The sequence below is a fragment of the Mus musculus genome, chromosome 12, assembly GCF_000001635.26.
Source record: "Mus musculus strain C57BL/6J chromosome 12, GRCm38.p6 C57BL/6J".
In the NCBI taxonomy this organism is placed as follows: Eukaryota; Metazoa; Chordata; class Mammalia; order Rodentia; family Muridae; genus Mus; species Mus musculus.
In genome coordinates this window covers 7,474,298-7,490,438 of record NC_000078.6, presented here as the reverse complement: position 1 = coordinate 7,490,438, position 16,141 = coordinate 7,474,298, and positions in this window count along the sequence as shown.

Genomic DNA, 16,141 nt, shown 5'->3' with positions numbered 1-16,141 from the left:
TCCAAGATTCAGGAGCTGTGATAGGACTCAGGTAATGGGTTGTACCTATGTGAGTCTTCAACAGAAACAGAAGACAGTTTCTATGAAGAAGTTGAAAGTGATAAAATATATGATCAGAGGAAAGAAACACAGCATGCAACAGGCACACCCACAAGCATATTAAGTGTGCTTACACTTGTAGTTTTTATCCAGAGTGCTCTAGAGAGCACTGTGTGTGTGTGTGTGTGTGTGTGTGTGTGTGTGTATGTGTGTGTCTGCAGTATCTCTACTGAGCCTCATGGTTCTTTCTTCCTTTTCTTTAAACTCCTATTCAGTCATGAGTGCCCAGGCATGATTTTTCTTGGCCAGTGCATTTGACATGTGCCAGCACAATTCTCTCTTTTTCTCTATCTCCTTCAGCTCACTCTGCATTTCTACCAAGCATTTGCAGAGACCAATGCCACTCATCTGCTTATTTATTTATGAGTTCCCTCTTTCAAGAGTACTGTAAGGTCCAGGAAGGTGAGAATTGCCTTGATTTGTGGTCAGCTTTCTTTCAAGAGCCTAGAACAGTACTTGGATGCTTAGTAATCAAATGAATAGAGAAAGGAAAAAAAATGAATAAACAGAGATACAGACCCCAGGGGAGAAAGGGCCCTAGGGCTGCGCAGCACAGGCATTTACATTTTCTCTTTGCCTGTATGCAGTCTACATGTGTGTGAATGTACTGTGTACATCTGTGTGTTCACATGCATGTAGCTGTATATGTTCATAAGTAAATGACTATACCCATGTCTGCATGTACATATAGAGGTTCAACATTGATGGTGGGTACATTCCTACATTACCCTCTATATTGAGACAGAACTTTCTTGCTTCCTTGCTTTCTTGAATTCTTGCTTTCTTTTTAATTTATTCTTTAACCATTTTTACAGTCCAGACTTTATCTCCCTCCCAGTCCACTTTCTGTCTCTTCCACATCTCACCCCTCCTCATACCCCCTAGTCTCCAAGAGGATGCCCCTACCCCCATGTCCAACAGATCTCCCCATTCCCTTGGGTCCCAAACCTTTTGAGGATTAGTTGCACCTTCTCTGAGTCCAGATCTGACAGTCCTCATATCATATGTTTTGAGGGCTTCATATCAGCTGATATATGCTGCCTGGTTGTTGGCTAAGTGTCTGAGATATCCCCTGGACTCAGTTAGTTGAGACTGCTGGTCTTCCCATAGCATCTCCCTCCTACTCAGCTTCTCCTAGCTTTTGCCTAATTCAGCCACAGGGGTCACCAACTTCTGTCCATTGGTTGGGTGTAAATATCTGCATCTGACTCTTTCAGCTGCTTGTTGGCCAGTCATGATAGGCCCCTGTTTGTAAGCTCACCATAGCATCAGTAATAGTGTCAGGCCTTGGGGCCTCCCCCTGAGCTGAATCCCAATTTGGGCCTGTCACTGGATCTCCTTTTCCTCAGGCTCTTCTTCACTTTTGTTCCTCCAGTTCTTACAGACAGGAACAATTATGGGTCAGAGTTTTTGACTATGGGATGACAACCTCATCCTTCCACTTGATTCCCTGTCTTTCTACTTGAGGTGGACACTACAAGTTCCCTCTGCCCATTGTAAGGCATTCCATCTACTGTCCCTCCCTTTGAGTCCTGAGAGTCTCTCACCTCCCAGATTTCTGGTCCAGTCTAGAGGGCCCCCTACCTCCTGCTTCAAGGTTACTTATTTCAATTCTTTTTGCTGGCCTTTAGGGCTTCAGTCCTGTCCTCCCTGCCCCCAGTACCTGATCATGTTACCCTCTTCCCCTCCATGTTGACTTTCCCACCCAGGTCCCTCCCTCCCTATCCCCACAGGTGATTGTTTTCTTCTCCCTCCCAATTGGGATTGAGGCATCCTTCAGCCTATTAGCCTTCTTGTGTTCTGTGGATTGTATCCTGGGAATTCTGTAGTTTTTTTTTTTTTTTTTTTTTTTTTTTTGGCTAATATCCACTTATTAGTGAGTACAAGCTATGCATATCCTTTACTAGAAGAGAATGTGGGAAAGAGCCTGGAACTCATTGGCACAGGGGAAATTTCTAAAACAGAACTCCAATGACTCAGGTTCTAAGATCAAGAATTGATAAATGGGACTCGAGAAACTGGAAAGCTTCTGAAAGGCAAAGGATATAGCCAATAAGACAAATCAGCAACCTACAGATTGGGAAGAAAACTTCACTAACCCCACATCTGATAGAGGGCTAATATTCAAAATTTATAAAGAACTCAAGAAGCTAACCACCAAGAAACCAAACAACCCAATCAAAAAAGGGGTATAGAACCAAACAGAATTTACAACAGAGGAATCTCTAATGGCTGAGAAGCATCTAAAGAAATGTTCAAAGTCCTTAGTCAACAGGAAAATGCAAATCAAAATGATCCTGACATTCTACCTCACACCAGTCAGAATGGCTAAGATCAAAAACTCAGGTGACAGCACATGTTGGAGAGGATGTGGAGAAAGAGGTACAATCCTCCATTGCTGGTGGGATTGCAAGCTGGTACAACCACTCTGGAAATCAATCTGGAGGTTTTTCAGAAAATTGGAAATAGATCTACCTGAAGACCCAGCTATATCAGTCTTGGGCATATGCCCAAAAGATGCCCCACCATGCTACAGGGGAACGTGTTCCACTTTGTTCATAGCAGCCTTGTTTGTGATAGCCGGAAGGTGGAAACAACCCAGATGTCCCACAACAGAAGAATGGATACAGAAAATGTGATTCATTTACACAATGAATACTCAACTTTTAAGAATGAGGACATCATGAGTTTTGCAGGCAAATGGATGGAACCAGAGGCCCGTTCTTAATCTAGAGCTAGCAGATTTGCCTGTCTAGCAAGCCTGATTTCTCCTGAGAGTCTGTCTGCCTCTGTTTCCTGTGCTGCTGGGATAACAGACTGGCTGCTATGCCTGCTCTGCTTTCATGTGGGTGCTGAGGATTCCAAATCTGGTCCTCAAGCGTCTACAGCCAGCGTTTTACCCACGGAGCCACCTTCCCAGCCAGGCATCTCAATTGAAAAACACAATTAAAAAAAGAAAAACCAGAAAAAAACAAACAAAACAAAAAACAAAAAAAACAAAACTAAAATCTTATTTTATGGAAAATTGGGTTCTCCTCACTGGTGTCAAAACGTCATCTATAACATTGTGTCCAGTAAGGAGGGGTTCTAGTACCATATTCTTCAGGGGAGGAATCAGGCTAGCACATCTCTTTGAGTTTCTCTGGTATAACATCCAGCATTTTTGTGCTTTTAAGATTTTACTATCTAAATGCTCTATTTTTCTCCCACAGTGAAACTTCCATTTTTTAGACAAGTGGATATCCCAACTTTACATAAAATCCAGAGAATTTCTGAAGGCTTCTCTCTCTCTCTCTGTCTGACACACACACACACACACACACACACACACACACACACACACAGAGAGAGAGAGAGAGAGAGAGAGAGACAGACAGACAGACAGACAGAGAGAGACAGAGAGACAGAGAGGGAGATCTCCTAGTTATATTTTACTGCTGTTTGGATTTTTTAAAACATGGATAAAATGACTTCCATAATGAATGATCCAGGAAGCAAGATAGGCAGGTTTACTGATGTATTCTTCTTTTCTGTACTTGTTATTATTTAAAAAGAATCAATCAAATACAGTAAATAATTCTTTGACTGTCCAAGGTGAACTCCTGCTATTTACAGGGGCACAGCCACTTCAGACAACCCAATGCCTCAGTCCCAAGGGAAAGGCAAAGCCTCGGTGACCTTAGAGGAAGGGTAAAGCTACCCCAAGTTCAACTGCTAATGTTCAGTGTGCGAAGAAAATCTCTGCCACAGCTTTCTCTCCCTGTACAGTTATGGTCTGAAGACAGATTTCCCTATAGAGACTGATCCTTCTGAGATTAGCCAACCTTGCCTCTTTGTCCAGCTATATATAATGACTCTGCTTCTATTTTGTCTGTATGCAACAGGCACCCCCTTTTTGTCAACTGGGTGCCTCCCTGTCCAACTGTGTGTAACAAATATTCTGAGTTTTGGGATGCTGTAGCTTCTCCATCAGAGAGTTCAAACCAACTCGTCCCACCTTTTTTGAATGTGTTTCTTTCTGTCGTTTCTTTGGCTGCCATTTCTTCATTCCCTGGCTGCTCTGAGCTGTGCAGGGACTCAGCAACTGTTATTTAGAAAAAGTTTTGTGCATGAATCAATATGATATTTAGCTTAGTAACTATTGAAAATCATTTCACTGTTGTCACTAATTGCTTTGATATTCTGCAAAAGTACAAAGTGTCAGCTATTTATTAATAAATCTGTTTTTCTAGCAGGGGGCACATCCTTATTGCTTATCATGTACCAGAAGTTAAAAAAAAATACTAGATTCCCTGAATAGATTGTATAATGAAAGACTCTGTCAGTGTGTGGCATATCTGTTGATTAAAAAGCAGGTAACAGAATGTACCAGAAGGACAACACGCACACAATTCTTCCAAAGCCCGCATTGCCAGTGATCACTCTTACATGGATTAAAAGCTGTCAGATATAATTATTTACCAAGTTCTTGTAAAATGGAGAAATTTAAAATTAAGAAATGATGTCTGGTAGCTTGTCACAGAAAAGTCATTGGACCAGGCTTGCATAGAATTTGTGAGATTATCTAGATGAAGCACATTCGTGGATTTTACTGGAATAACTAAATTGTGACAGCAAGGCAACATGGAATTAGCATCTCATTCATATAGGAGTGAATGATTGAGAAAACAGAACTCCGGACTCCACTTTTGTCCTGGCTTTTCTAGGGACACAGGCTTCTCCTGCAAGCCATTCTAGAAAAACTTTATTGATTCTCCAAAGAACAATAGTAGCCTTTATCTATCTGTGACATCTTATTTCCAAATCTGGTACAGTATGGACATATCTTGATAATAATTTGGCACCACTGAGAAAAACATAGCTATCATCTCCCTGAAGTGAGCACTGCACCCATTTATCCTAGTTCCTGAAGTAATTACCACCTTGTGTAGAAATCCTAGAGGCAAAAATCCTCCAAGTATTTCTGTTTTTCTTGGTCTTACTTGGACTACAGCTGTTCTTGGTTGTCAACTTGACTACATCCGGAATTAACTAAAACCCAAATGAGTACAACTGTGAGTAATTTTCCCTTAATTAAATTACTTGAAGTGGAAAACCCAGTTCTAACCCACATCACTGACATGAGGATATACACCTGTAATCCAGAACTTTTGAGATGAAAGTATCCACCTTTGCCTTTACCCTGGAACAAAAATAGAAAGCTTCTACTGCCAGTCTCTATAAAAGGTTTGGAAGAAATAAGCTTTTTTTTTCTTTTGGTTTTCCAAGACAGGGTTTCTCTGTGCAGTCCTGGCTGTCCTGGAACTCACTCAGTAGAACAGGCTGGCTTCGAACTCACAAATCCACCTGCCTCTGCCTCCCGAGTGCTGAATGAATCACCACTGCCCGGCGCTTTTTTTTTTTTTTTAATTTTTACTTGCTTACTATTGTTCTTACCATCACCAATCCTATGCCTTTACTTCCATTGAAGCCTACTTCTTTGGGATTCCAGTATATATTGAAGGCCAGATGAGACATTCAGCCTTGTGGACTAAATGACTACCAGACCTTCCATTGATAGATAGCTATTGTTGGAGTAGCTGGACCACAGTCTGGAAGCCATTCTAATGAATCCCCTTTCTACTTTCTATAAGTTCTGTTCCTCCAGAGAACCCCAACTAATATACTCATTTAAGGATGTATTTAAAGATCTTCCCAATTAATAACAAGCATGGAGTAGCTCTTAGGGAACATGACCTCTTCAGAGACCCTCAACATGCTTGTTGAGCTTCTAGTGAGTCCAAACAGATAACAATACACTTACCTCTAAAAAAATCTAAATAAACAAAGTATTCTAAACACAGGTCTTGAATGCTGAATTCTGTTCAGACCAAGGAAGGGAGAAGGATACAAAGTAACTTCTGTTCTTATTAATTAATTAATTCTTCTTCTTATTATTATTTGCATGGCTATCAAACTAACAACACACATACAGTGTGCCAACTAAAAAACATAGGTATGTTACTTGAGGTTTCTAAAATGACACAGTAGGCTTAGGAAGGAGTTTGGTAAAGTTATGCAGCTAAAGGAAATTTGGGGTAAGAGATCTATAAGAATGAAGAAGATGGGCTGGAGAGGTAGCTCAGTGGTTAAGAGCACTGACTGCTCTTTCAGAGGTCCTGAGTTCAATTCCCAGCAACCACATGGTGGCTCACAACCATCTATAATGGGATCTGATGATTTCTTCTGTGTGCAACAGTGTATTCACATACATAAAGTAAATAAAAGGAGCGAGTGTGTCCAAGACTCCTTTTAAAAAAGAAAGAATAAAGAAGTTATTAGATAATCCAGACAGTTGTCAATATTGCAAAAGAGGAAAGTAGCTTTCATTGTGTCTTCTGTTTCTCCCACACATACTGTTTCCACCCCAGCCTGTTTCATTTATTTTTCTTTTCCATAGCAATTTGCATTCATGTAATTTTGTGGAATGTATGAATATCTCTACACATTTCCTCACTGGATCTTCTGGACAACATCTGTGGTATCACAATACAGGAAAGGTTGGACAATCACTATGAAAATGTACTTGAGTGATGATTTTCCCAATTTCCCCCAGTACATGGATAATATCATTCTACATGCAATAGGAGAGAAGTTAATCTATTATACATCATGAATATTTTGGAGCATGAGATTTAATTGCCTAGCTAAGAAGAGATAGCCATCAGAAAATATATTTCCTCTTTGTCCTGAACATAAACATAGCCTATATTATTACTTCTTCCTAGAAGACAGATAAGATCAAGTGACTACCAAGTTCTACCCAGAAAACATGCAGAATTGATGGGTGCCACTTCTAAATCTGCTAAGGCAAATCTTTACTTATTCTTCTGTATCCATTTCCACATTTTCTGGTAGAGATGCAAGAGCTCTGAAAAACATAATATATGGGTCAATAAAATGGAAGGATCTTTAATCCTCAAAATAGCATCAAAACCTGTGTCAAATATCATTCTTGATTTGTAATGCAAATCATTAATGCATGAAGCATGTCAGAGTTGCTTCTTAAGCTATCTTCATTAATATAGATAGATACAGTAGTAGAGAGAGGTTACTGTTTCCTGGGGTCAGTGCTAAAGGAAATTTACTCAGGAAAACAAAACAAAACAAAACAAAACAAAAACAAAAACAACAAAAAACAAACAAACAAAAAAACCTCTGACCAAAGTAGAGTGGTTAGTGAATGATGAAATTCCACTTGACTTCAGTTTCATTCTTTCTAGAGCCCCTGCTTGCTCTCATAATTGAGAATTGACTCTGCCCCATAAAGTAAGGATCAAGGCTAACACATAAGCTCTGATCCCTGATACTGGCCAGTGGTTGGTGTGAGTATAACGGGTTGAATATATATTGGCAATATATAAAACATAAAAAGTCCTGTGATTTTGATCTCTTCAAAAGCTGACTGACAGGCTGAATACACGCCTCAGTGGTTTAGAGAACACGCTGTTCTTATAGAGTAGCTAAGTTTAGCTCCCAGTACTCACAATGGGCAACTTATAGTCACCTGTAATTCCAGCTCCTGATGAACCAACATCCTCTTCTTGGTTCCTGCACTTTCGTGCACATATGCACATACAAATATGTACAGAATGAATGCCCATGCATAGAATTAAAAATTAAGATATATCTTTTATCAACAGCTGACTAAGCAATTGCCTCCTTGGTTATAGCTAACAGATTAACCTAACTCCCATTCCTTCTCATCTACATCCAACCCTATAATGGACCCAGTTTTTGTTTTTGTTTCTGTTGTCATTGTTAATTTTTTCCTACAACTCTTACTCAAAGCATGTTCTGCAGATCAGAAAAGTGATTACCCAAGGATAGCTATTAGAAATACAATTTGTCAAGTTCCATTCTAAAACAGAAATTTGCATTACGGCATGATCTCCATGTGATTCTCATTCATATAAAATTTTGAAGAATGTGGGACAAGGACATCAATACACACTGAGATTTGATTTCCTGAACTAGTGTACCTTAAGCAATTATGTTTCTTTTCGCCTTAATCCTCTTCATCTCTGTAGGTCTCTATGCATTGTATCAATTGTCTACAGTTTACTAGCTGAAATATACTGATTTCATAAAGATCTACTTAGACTCATATGTAGCAGGACTCATATTTAATATATCAAATGATCTGGTTATCCAAGACTGAGAATCCACAACTGCATACAGGTGTCAGGACTTGCAATGTATCTGAAGACTTTAGGAGAAATATTCAGGTCATAGAGAGAAATTAATTCCTCAGTTTATAAAGGGTTCAGTCTATAAGTTTTGTATACTGAATAGGAATCTCTAGGAAATGAGGCCTCAATTAGTCAAGCTATGCAATTCACAGCAAAGTAAAACTGGTAGCATACATAGCTATCCTTAGAGGGGCTTTTTATTAGCACCAATTTCAAGCAATTTGGGAGCTGGTTAATTAATATTCAGTAATTCTGTTCTATCACGGAACATATTTTCTTCTACTACCATTGCAACAAAGAAAAGTAGTAATGCCAACATTTTAAAAATAAGACTATGCCACTAGCATCATGTAAAAAGCTTGAAGTAGAGGAGTAATGAGTCATAGAATATTTTCTCAATCCTTGTTTGTTATTGATCCCTGAGCATTTGGCCCTGAGAAACAACCAGTAGCAGAAGCTCAGAGGTAGCCATGCAAGGGAGGTCAACCAGCTGTGGTCTCTGAGCTTGGTGACCTAAATATTTTTATAGGTCCAATTTATAGTCTCTGGAGCTGAAAATCAAATACTTAAAATAACCCAGACACCTATTGATAGTTAACTTTAAAGTGTATAGTTTTGTTGTCTAACAACTAATAGTAAGAAGTTTTTAGTGGTGTTATGGAGGTTGGTGGGTAATTGGGATGGGTAGGAAGTTTTGAAGACTTGCCCTAGCCTTCTTTGTTCTTTGAGCTTTAGAGAAGTTGCTTAATTGATCTGTCTGTGTATTTGTCTGTCCAACTGTCTGTCCGTCCATCCATCCATCCATCCATCCATCCATCCATCCATCCATCCATCCATCCACCTATCCATCCATCTATATTTCCTTGCCTGAATTTTTCCAGTTTTTATGAAGTTAAGTAAGATACAGAAAGTGCCCAGGACAAGACAGACAGCAATACATGGTCACCAGGGAAAAGTCAGCCCCTGTCTTTTATTCTTAATACAATATCATCATTCTCAGTAGGCAAGAGCACAAAGGAGGCAAGGTAAATCACTTCTAAACTCTCTATTCTTTGACTCAAAAAACATACCTTGCAGGAGTTGGTGGCTACTCCTTTAGATGACAATTCTACCATACAGCAGCTAAAAGGGACATATAGGAGCTAAAAGGACATATGAGGTCACTAGATATTGAAAGGAAAGTAGTCATTGACCAACTAGTGTTGTGACTATATTCTTACAACTCTCTTAAGGCTTTCAGACTGAATTTTCTTATGGTCAAAGTTATGCAAGGTCACAGTGTTCCTGAGTCATCCAACGCACAAAAACAAAATGTCTCCAAATGCTTCTCTCAGCCCTCAACATTGTGAGTTCTGCCAAACACCTCCAGTCCCCGCACTGCCCCAGTGATCAGCATTGGTGTGATAAGGAACGATGGCTCAGTTGTCAACTGTCATGACTCAAATACTACTTATGACTTACAGTGTCTTGTGCAGGGTCTGATATCCCATCTTCTATTTTCCTCTCCTGTTGTCCAATTATTTGTTAATGATACCAAAGTGTAACACACTTCCAGGGTGTTGTGTCCCCTTCAAATCTTTTCAGAACTGATTTAATACCATTTTACGGGCCTGTGCAACTCATCTGAACCCTTAAATCATTTTCCTCTACCCAGCTTAAAGCCTTTCAATTCTACACCTTCACTGATAAGGCTTAACATTATAACAGCTTAAGTCGTTCTTGCTCTTAGCCATGTATGGGCAGAAATCACTGTCATACAAGTTGCTAGCATTTATCAAAGGATGTTTTTTTGAGGACATCACAGAGTACTAAAACAACCAGCATTTACTATTCCATTTTCATATTTAGAAAGAGTCTTTGAACAGGAAATAGTAATTATAGGCACGTTAGTTGTGACTGGCTTCTAGTATATTTTCAGTGGCATTATTTTCAGAATAACCCACATTGCATAAGGATTATAATCCCATTCTTCAAAATCAAACATTGAAAAACAAACGGGTCTTTTATATGATTCGTTGCATCCAAAACAAAGTCAAATGTTTTACATTTCCCTGAAAGTTGTCATCTTCCCAGTTTATTGTTTTTCCACCAAGTCAATATTTTTCATTTCCTAGTAGCTGTCTTTACAGTTTCATCTTTTAAGCATGTCAGTCATAATTCATTTCTCCTCTTTTCTCAACACTCTAACTACTGCTGTATGATTGTGGCATCACCTATATCGCCATTCTCTGAGAGTGGTTTTATGTCATGTTCCTTATCTGAGCTTTTACTGGCCCTAGTGTAATACTGCTCATATAACAGATTCTTGTTCAGTATTTTCCTTGGTATGACGGTGTTCATAGAAAAACAAAGCCTCAAACATATACTAGAAGTGTGTCTCTCCTCTTGTGTTTGGGTGTGAATAGCAGTTTGAAATACTCCTGCACTCTTGTGTGCTTGAACATTTGTTCCCAGGGCACAGTTTTTGCACCTTATGGAATCTTTAAAAGGATAGAGCCTCACTGGAAGAATGGAATCACTGAGAGTAGACCTTGAAGTTTTGTAGCTTCTCCCTACTTTCTGTCTGCTTCCTGCTTTTTTACTTCAGAAGTCATGTGACTTGCCCTTCAAGCTGCTGCTAATACACCTTTCTCCACCTTGATAGACTTCCATCTCCTTGGAATTAGAAAGACAAAGTAAGATTTCCTTAAGTTGCTTCTTGCTGAGTACTGGGTCTCAGCAACAAGAGACAATGCAGTATGATAGGCAGACTTCTAGATGGCCTTATGTCTACTGACATTCATATTTTTCTGTGATACACTTTGTAGTCAGTGTGATTTAGAAAAGCAACTATAGGAAAGTGATCACATGACTACATTACATGCCATTACAGTGTTCTTCCCCCTCTTCTGATAACATTAAGAACTAGAATACCATGTTAGAAACAACAAGGTAAGGCACTCTAAATGATTCCTAGAAACATCAGGTAGTTTTCTACAAACTTCCTGGGAGCAATAGAAATTCTCAGTCCAACAAACGCAATGAATTGAATTTTCTCAACACCTGGATGAATGGATGTGAAAATGAACCCTTTCTGGGAGTATCAGATAAGACTAATGCTCTAACAGGTATCTTGGAGGGAGCCATGTGGGACAGCTACAGAAGGACAGAGATCAGGTATACTTAGAACTTTGCCTCAAACTGTGAGAAAATAAACTTGAGTTCATTTTGGCTGCTGAATCTGTAAACTGATTGTTAAATGGTGATAGAAAACTAATACAGTAATTAATTCATGGGATATTGGTCCCATACATTTGTAAAACACTAATAGACAAATCAGTCTACTTTACAATAAGTTTTTTTAAAGTAGTAAAACAGGAAGATGAGTCATAATAGCATTTTAAAGTGTATAAGTATTCTAGTTTAAGGGAAACTTTGCAAATAAATCCAGCTTTATTCATCTGATGACACTGTAAAGGAAATATTATTATCTTAGTTTTTGTAACTATGGAAACCACTACTCCTATTTTACAGATAAAGAACCTGAACATCATGTCAGGAACTTAAGTAAGACAGCAATCAGGGTTATGTGGAGCAATGTTGTAAATGCACAAACAATGCATTAACAACTCTGTATGTGTTCTGTTGACTGCTAGTCCAAGGATGCTTACTAATAATATATATAGCCCACGTCTATGTATGCTTCTTTGTAGAAGTCAACTGGACACATTCAGCCTTTTAAAATAGTAGTAGTGTGATATTGTTTAATATGATGTAGGGGACCACACTCAGAGCCTTTCCTATGCTAGGCAAGCACTCACCTGCAGAGTTATTCAGTCAGTCCTATATTACTTATGTTTAATGAAGTAAGCTCATTTTATCAAAACACTGCCATAAGTTCTGTCTCTCTTGATAAGTTGTTTCAATAACAAACATCCAGTGCTTATTATTTTCTAAGCCATCTTCTAAGCATGTAATACATAAAATCTCAATTAACAGGGAATGATGGGGCTGGAGAAAAGACCCTATGCTTAAGAGCAGTGGCTATTCTTCTGGTGGGCTCACAACCATCTGTTGCGCCCCCCCCCCCGGTCTCTGTGGATACCATGCATGCACATGATACACAGATATAGATACATACAAAGAATTTATACATAAAAGATATTTTTTTAAAGTTAAGAATAAGGAGATGAGTTGTTTGTTTGTTTTTTTGAGACAGCGTTTCATATTCTTTAGGCTGCCCTTTAACTCACTAAGTAGTCAAGTATGGACTTAAGCTTTTCATCCTTTAATTTACACGCCTGGGGTGCTGGATTATCAGGCATGTTCATCATGCCCTGTTTGTATGATGCTGGATATCAAACCTAGGGCTTTATGTGTGCGAGGCAATGCCTTACCAACTGAGCTACATCCCAGCCCTAAAACTCTTTTCTTTAAAGATTTGCTTTATGACCTGTGTGCTCAAGTGAGTTCAGGCACCTGCAGCAGCCAGGAGGTATCAGATCTTTCAGAGTCAATGTTAAAGAATGTGCTGAGCTGCCTGACTGACATGAGTGCCTGAATCCAAACTCAGGTCCTCTGAAAAAAACAGTACATATTGTTAACTGCAGAGCTGTCTCTCCATCCCCTCCAGCTCCATTAATGTTAATTGCCATTCTTTTACAATAAAAACTGGGATTTTTAAAACGACCCAGGAAAGTTAATTTTTGTTAACTATGATATGAGCTAGTAACATCATTTCTGAGCATTGAAAATCATAGAATGGTTTGTACAGAGATCATCTGAGTCCTCTACATCCTGCCTGGTCTATAGTAAATGGGAGGGATCTTCATGGGCCTTAATCCTTCACTCTCTTCTGGGTGACTCCGTCTATTGTGCCATCCAATCAGCAAGTGGAGATACAAGAAAACAAAGCATGCATGGTTCTGTTGATCTCTGTATATCCTTTACTTATTGGTTTATTATGCTTATTATGTATTTAGTATGTTAATTTATTCCCTCCCTTATCAGCAAAAAGAAAATTATAATATCAGATATTGGACAAGGCTCAGATGAATTGCACATACTTGAAGTGAGTCCCACATCTTGGAGTATAATTACAATAGGAATGAGGAAGGAGTAGGTATCTCTATGTGTGTATTAGGTCTAAATTGTACTCTTGTATCTATCACTGTCAAAACAGTTAATATTTTGATAAGTGTGTGTGTGTGTGCACGCGCGCGCGCGTGCTCACGTATGTGTGTACGTACAGCTCTTAATCACTTGGGTTGTACAGGACAAAAATGATTACTGATTTGTTCCCAGTATTGCCAATACTTCCTTTCAACTCTTCAGGACCCTGTGTTTTCCTCTTTTTTGTCTGTAGGTGACTTTATCCAACATATTTTGAAAGCATATAAAAGTGAGTTCTAGATTTGTATCACTCTATCATAAACCCAATTCTAGACCAACTGCCTGCAGCTTCCAGTTTATAAAACATTCCTAGTTGAATGCTCAATGATATCTTGAAATTAACCACACTTTGATTCTTTAGCTATAAACATCATTAGAAAGTCTGTCAAGCCTTAGAGCCCCCAGCCTGTTCCTGAGAGACCCTGATGGGCATCAGAATTTTCACTTTTATCCAGTGCCCAGTGTGACTTTAGGATAAAATTATGTGATTCTTATGATGCAATAAGCTGTCTGGCTTGAGCAGTATCTCTCACTGACCCCCACACTCCCACTCTTGCCAATGATTCAGGATATACCATGAGAAGCACACTAGAACTCTTGTCTGCAGCTATCTCTGGTGTCAGGGAGACTTATAGTCTAAAGCAAATGTGTGTGTATGCACACATGCACATTCATGTGTATCTGTGAGTATGTTTGCATGTTCATGCATACATGTTCATACCTTACTTAAACATTTCTTGGGTACTTTTTAAAATGTATTATGTGGTAACCAAAAGCTGTCTAATTGGCCTTAAGACCCACGTAAAAGAAGGGAAATTATAGCTAAATCTATTTATCTAGCCAACTATCCGTGGCTAGGAAGGGCACAGATTTGAGATGAAAATCTACTATTGCCACTCCCTTAAATCAGTGTAATTGCAGACTGCATTCTAAGTCTGATCCTTGCACTCCATAGGAGTGTAGCTCTCACCTCCTTAAAGAGGCTTTTGTATACAGTATATATAAATCATTACAGAGAGCCACAAAAGATAAAAGTGCCGAGAAAAAATGGCCATGGGGTGAACAGCCCTACTGGATGTAGCTATGTTATTCCTATACAGAAGGCTCAAGGAACATCATAGAAGAGGGGGTGGAAAGACTGTAAGAGCCAATGACCAAGGAGTCTGCTATAAGAGTATGTCTTCTAGATACAACAGGAAAGTTACACCAAAATCCTACCAACATGGTTGCCTAAACAACAACACCAGCTGACATGCCAACATGGATGAGGGAAACCTCTCAGGGTCCCACCCTGAGATGAAAAGTATAAGCTGAGAGAGAGAGAATTAGTCTTCTCCAGAGTTAAGTTCCCTCATCGGTTATACAAAATTAAGTGGTCAACAGTAAATGGATTCACCGTGTTGTGCTTACATATTTTATTTATATAGCAATAATAAGTAGAGCCCATGAATATGAGGAGGGTGTGATTGGTGGCATAAGAGGACAATTAAGAAGGACAATAATTAGAATTAATTTAAAAAATACTAGTATTTTTACTTAGTTATGGTACATAATATGTGATGATGTGATGATATTCGTCAGTATGTGTGTAGAGGTTCATGTGTATATACACATGTGCAGGTAGGGGAATATGAACACTTATATATATTGGTGTAGGGGATAGAGGTGTATTCCTCATTTGTTTTCCACTTAAAGTTTGAAACAGTATCTCTCACTGAGTTTGGAGAGCCTCTCTTCATAGCTAGGCTGGGTAGCCAACTAGCTATATGCCTGTCTTCTAATGTTACAAACTCACATCATTGTGTCCAACTCTTACATCGGATTTGGGGATTCAGCCTCTGGTCTTCATGCTAGTGTGGTGACCACTTTACTGACTGAGTCGTCTCCCAGTCTATATGTTCTGTTTTGTCTGTTCCTTCCCATTTAGTAGCCATTATTTCTTGTAAGTAAACACTTCACTTCATCAATTTCTTATTTGCCTTAAGGTACATTCCATTTGGGAAAAGATTTTTTTTTTTCATTGTTTTCCAATTCTCAATTAGTTTCCTGGAACATTTTAAAGATGACCTATAATTCTTAAAAATAAATACCATGGTGGATTTTTCACAGATTTAAACATGGATGAAATGCTTCCATTAATTTCTATTATTATCCTCAGGGTTGCTCACATTTTCTGATTTTCTTTATCAGATATTTTGAGTCTCTTGGCTCATGTCTTAACTTTTGGTCAAATGTGCTATGTGCAGTTGCCACCACTCAGAGAAGTCTTTGCCTCAGTGGCCTAATCTGGTCTATGGAAAACTGGAAGAAGAATGTATTTATATGTAAATTTTGTTCTATGTATTATGGTTATGGTAATGTTTTGTAGATAGTTGGATATATAATTGTGGACTTAGAAAAGTCAGGGCTTAGAACCAAAGGTCCAGGAGTCACCTTTTCTTGAGAGGTGGTTAAAGACACCACAATATCACAATGTGGTTACCCTGGGAGCTTGAAAAAAAAAAGAACTTCACAACCTTATTTTCAATAGACCTGTCCATGGCAGACAGAGAAAATGAAACAAGGGGAAAGACAGGATCACATGCAAGTACATTAAGCAACATTACTGGATGATTTAAGAAAGCAATAGTTGAAAGAAGAAAGTTTTTAGAGGCAAGACA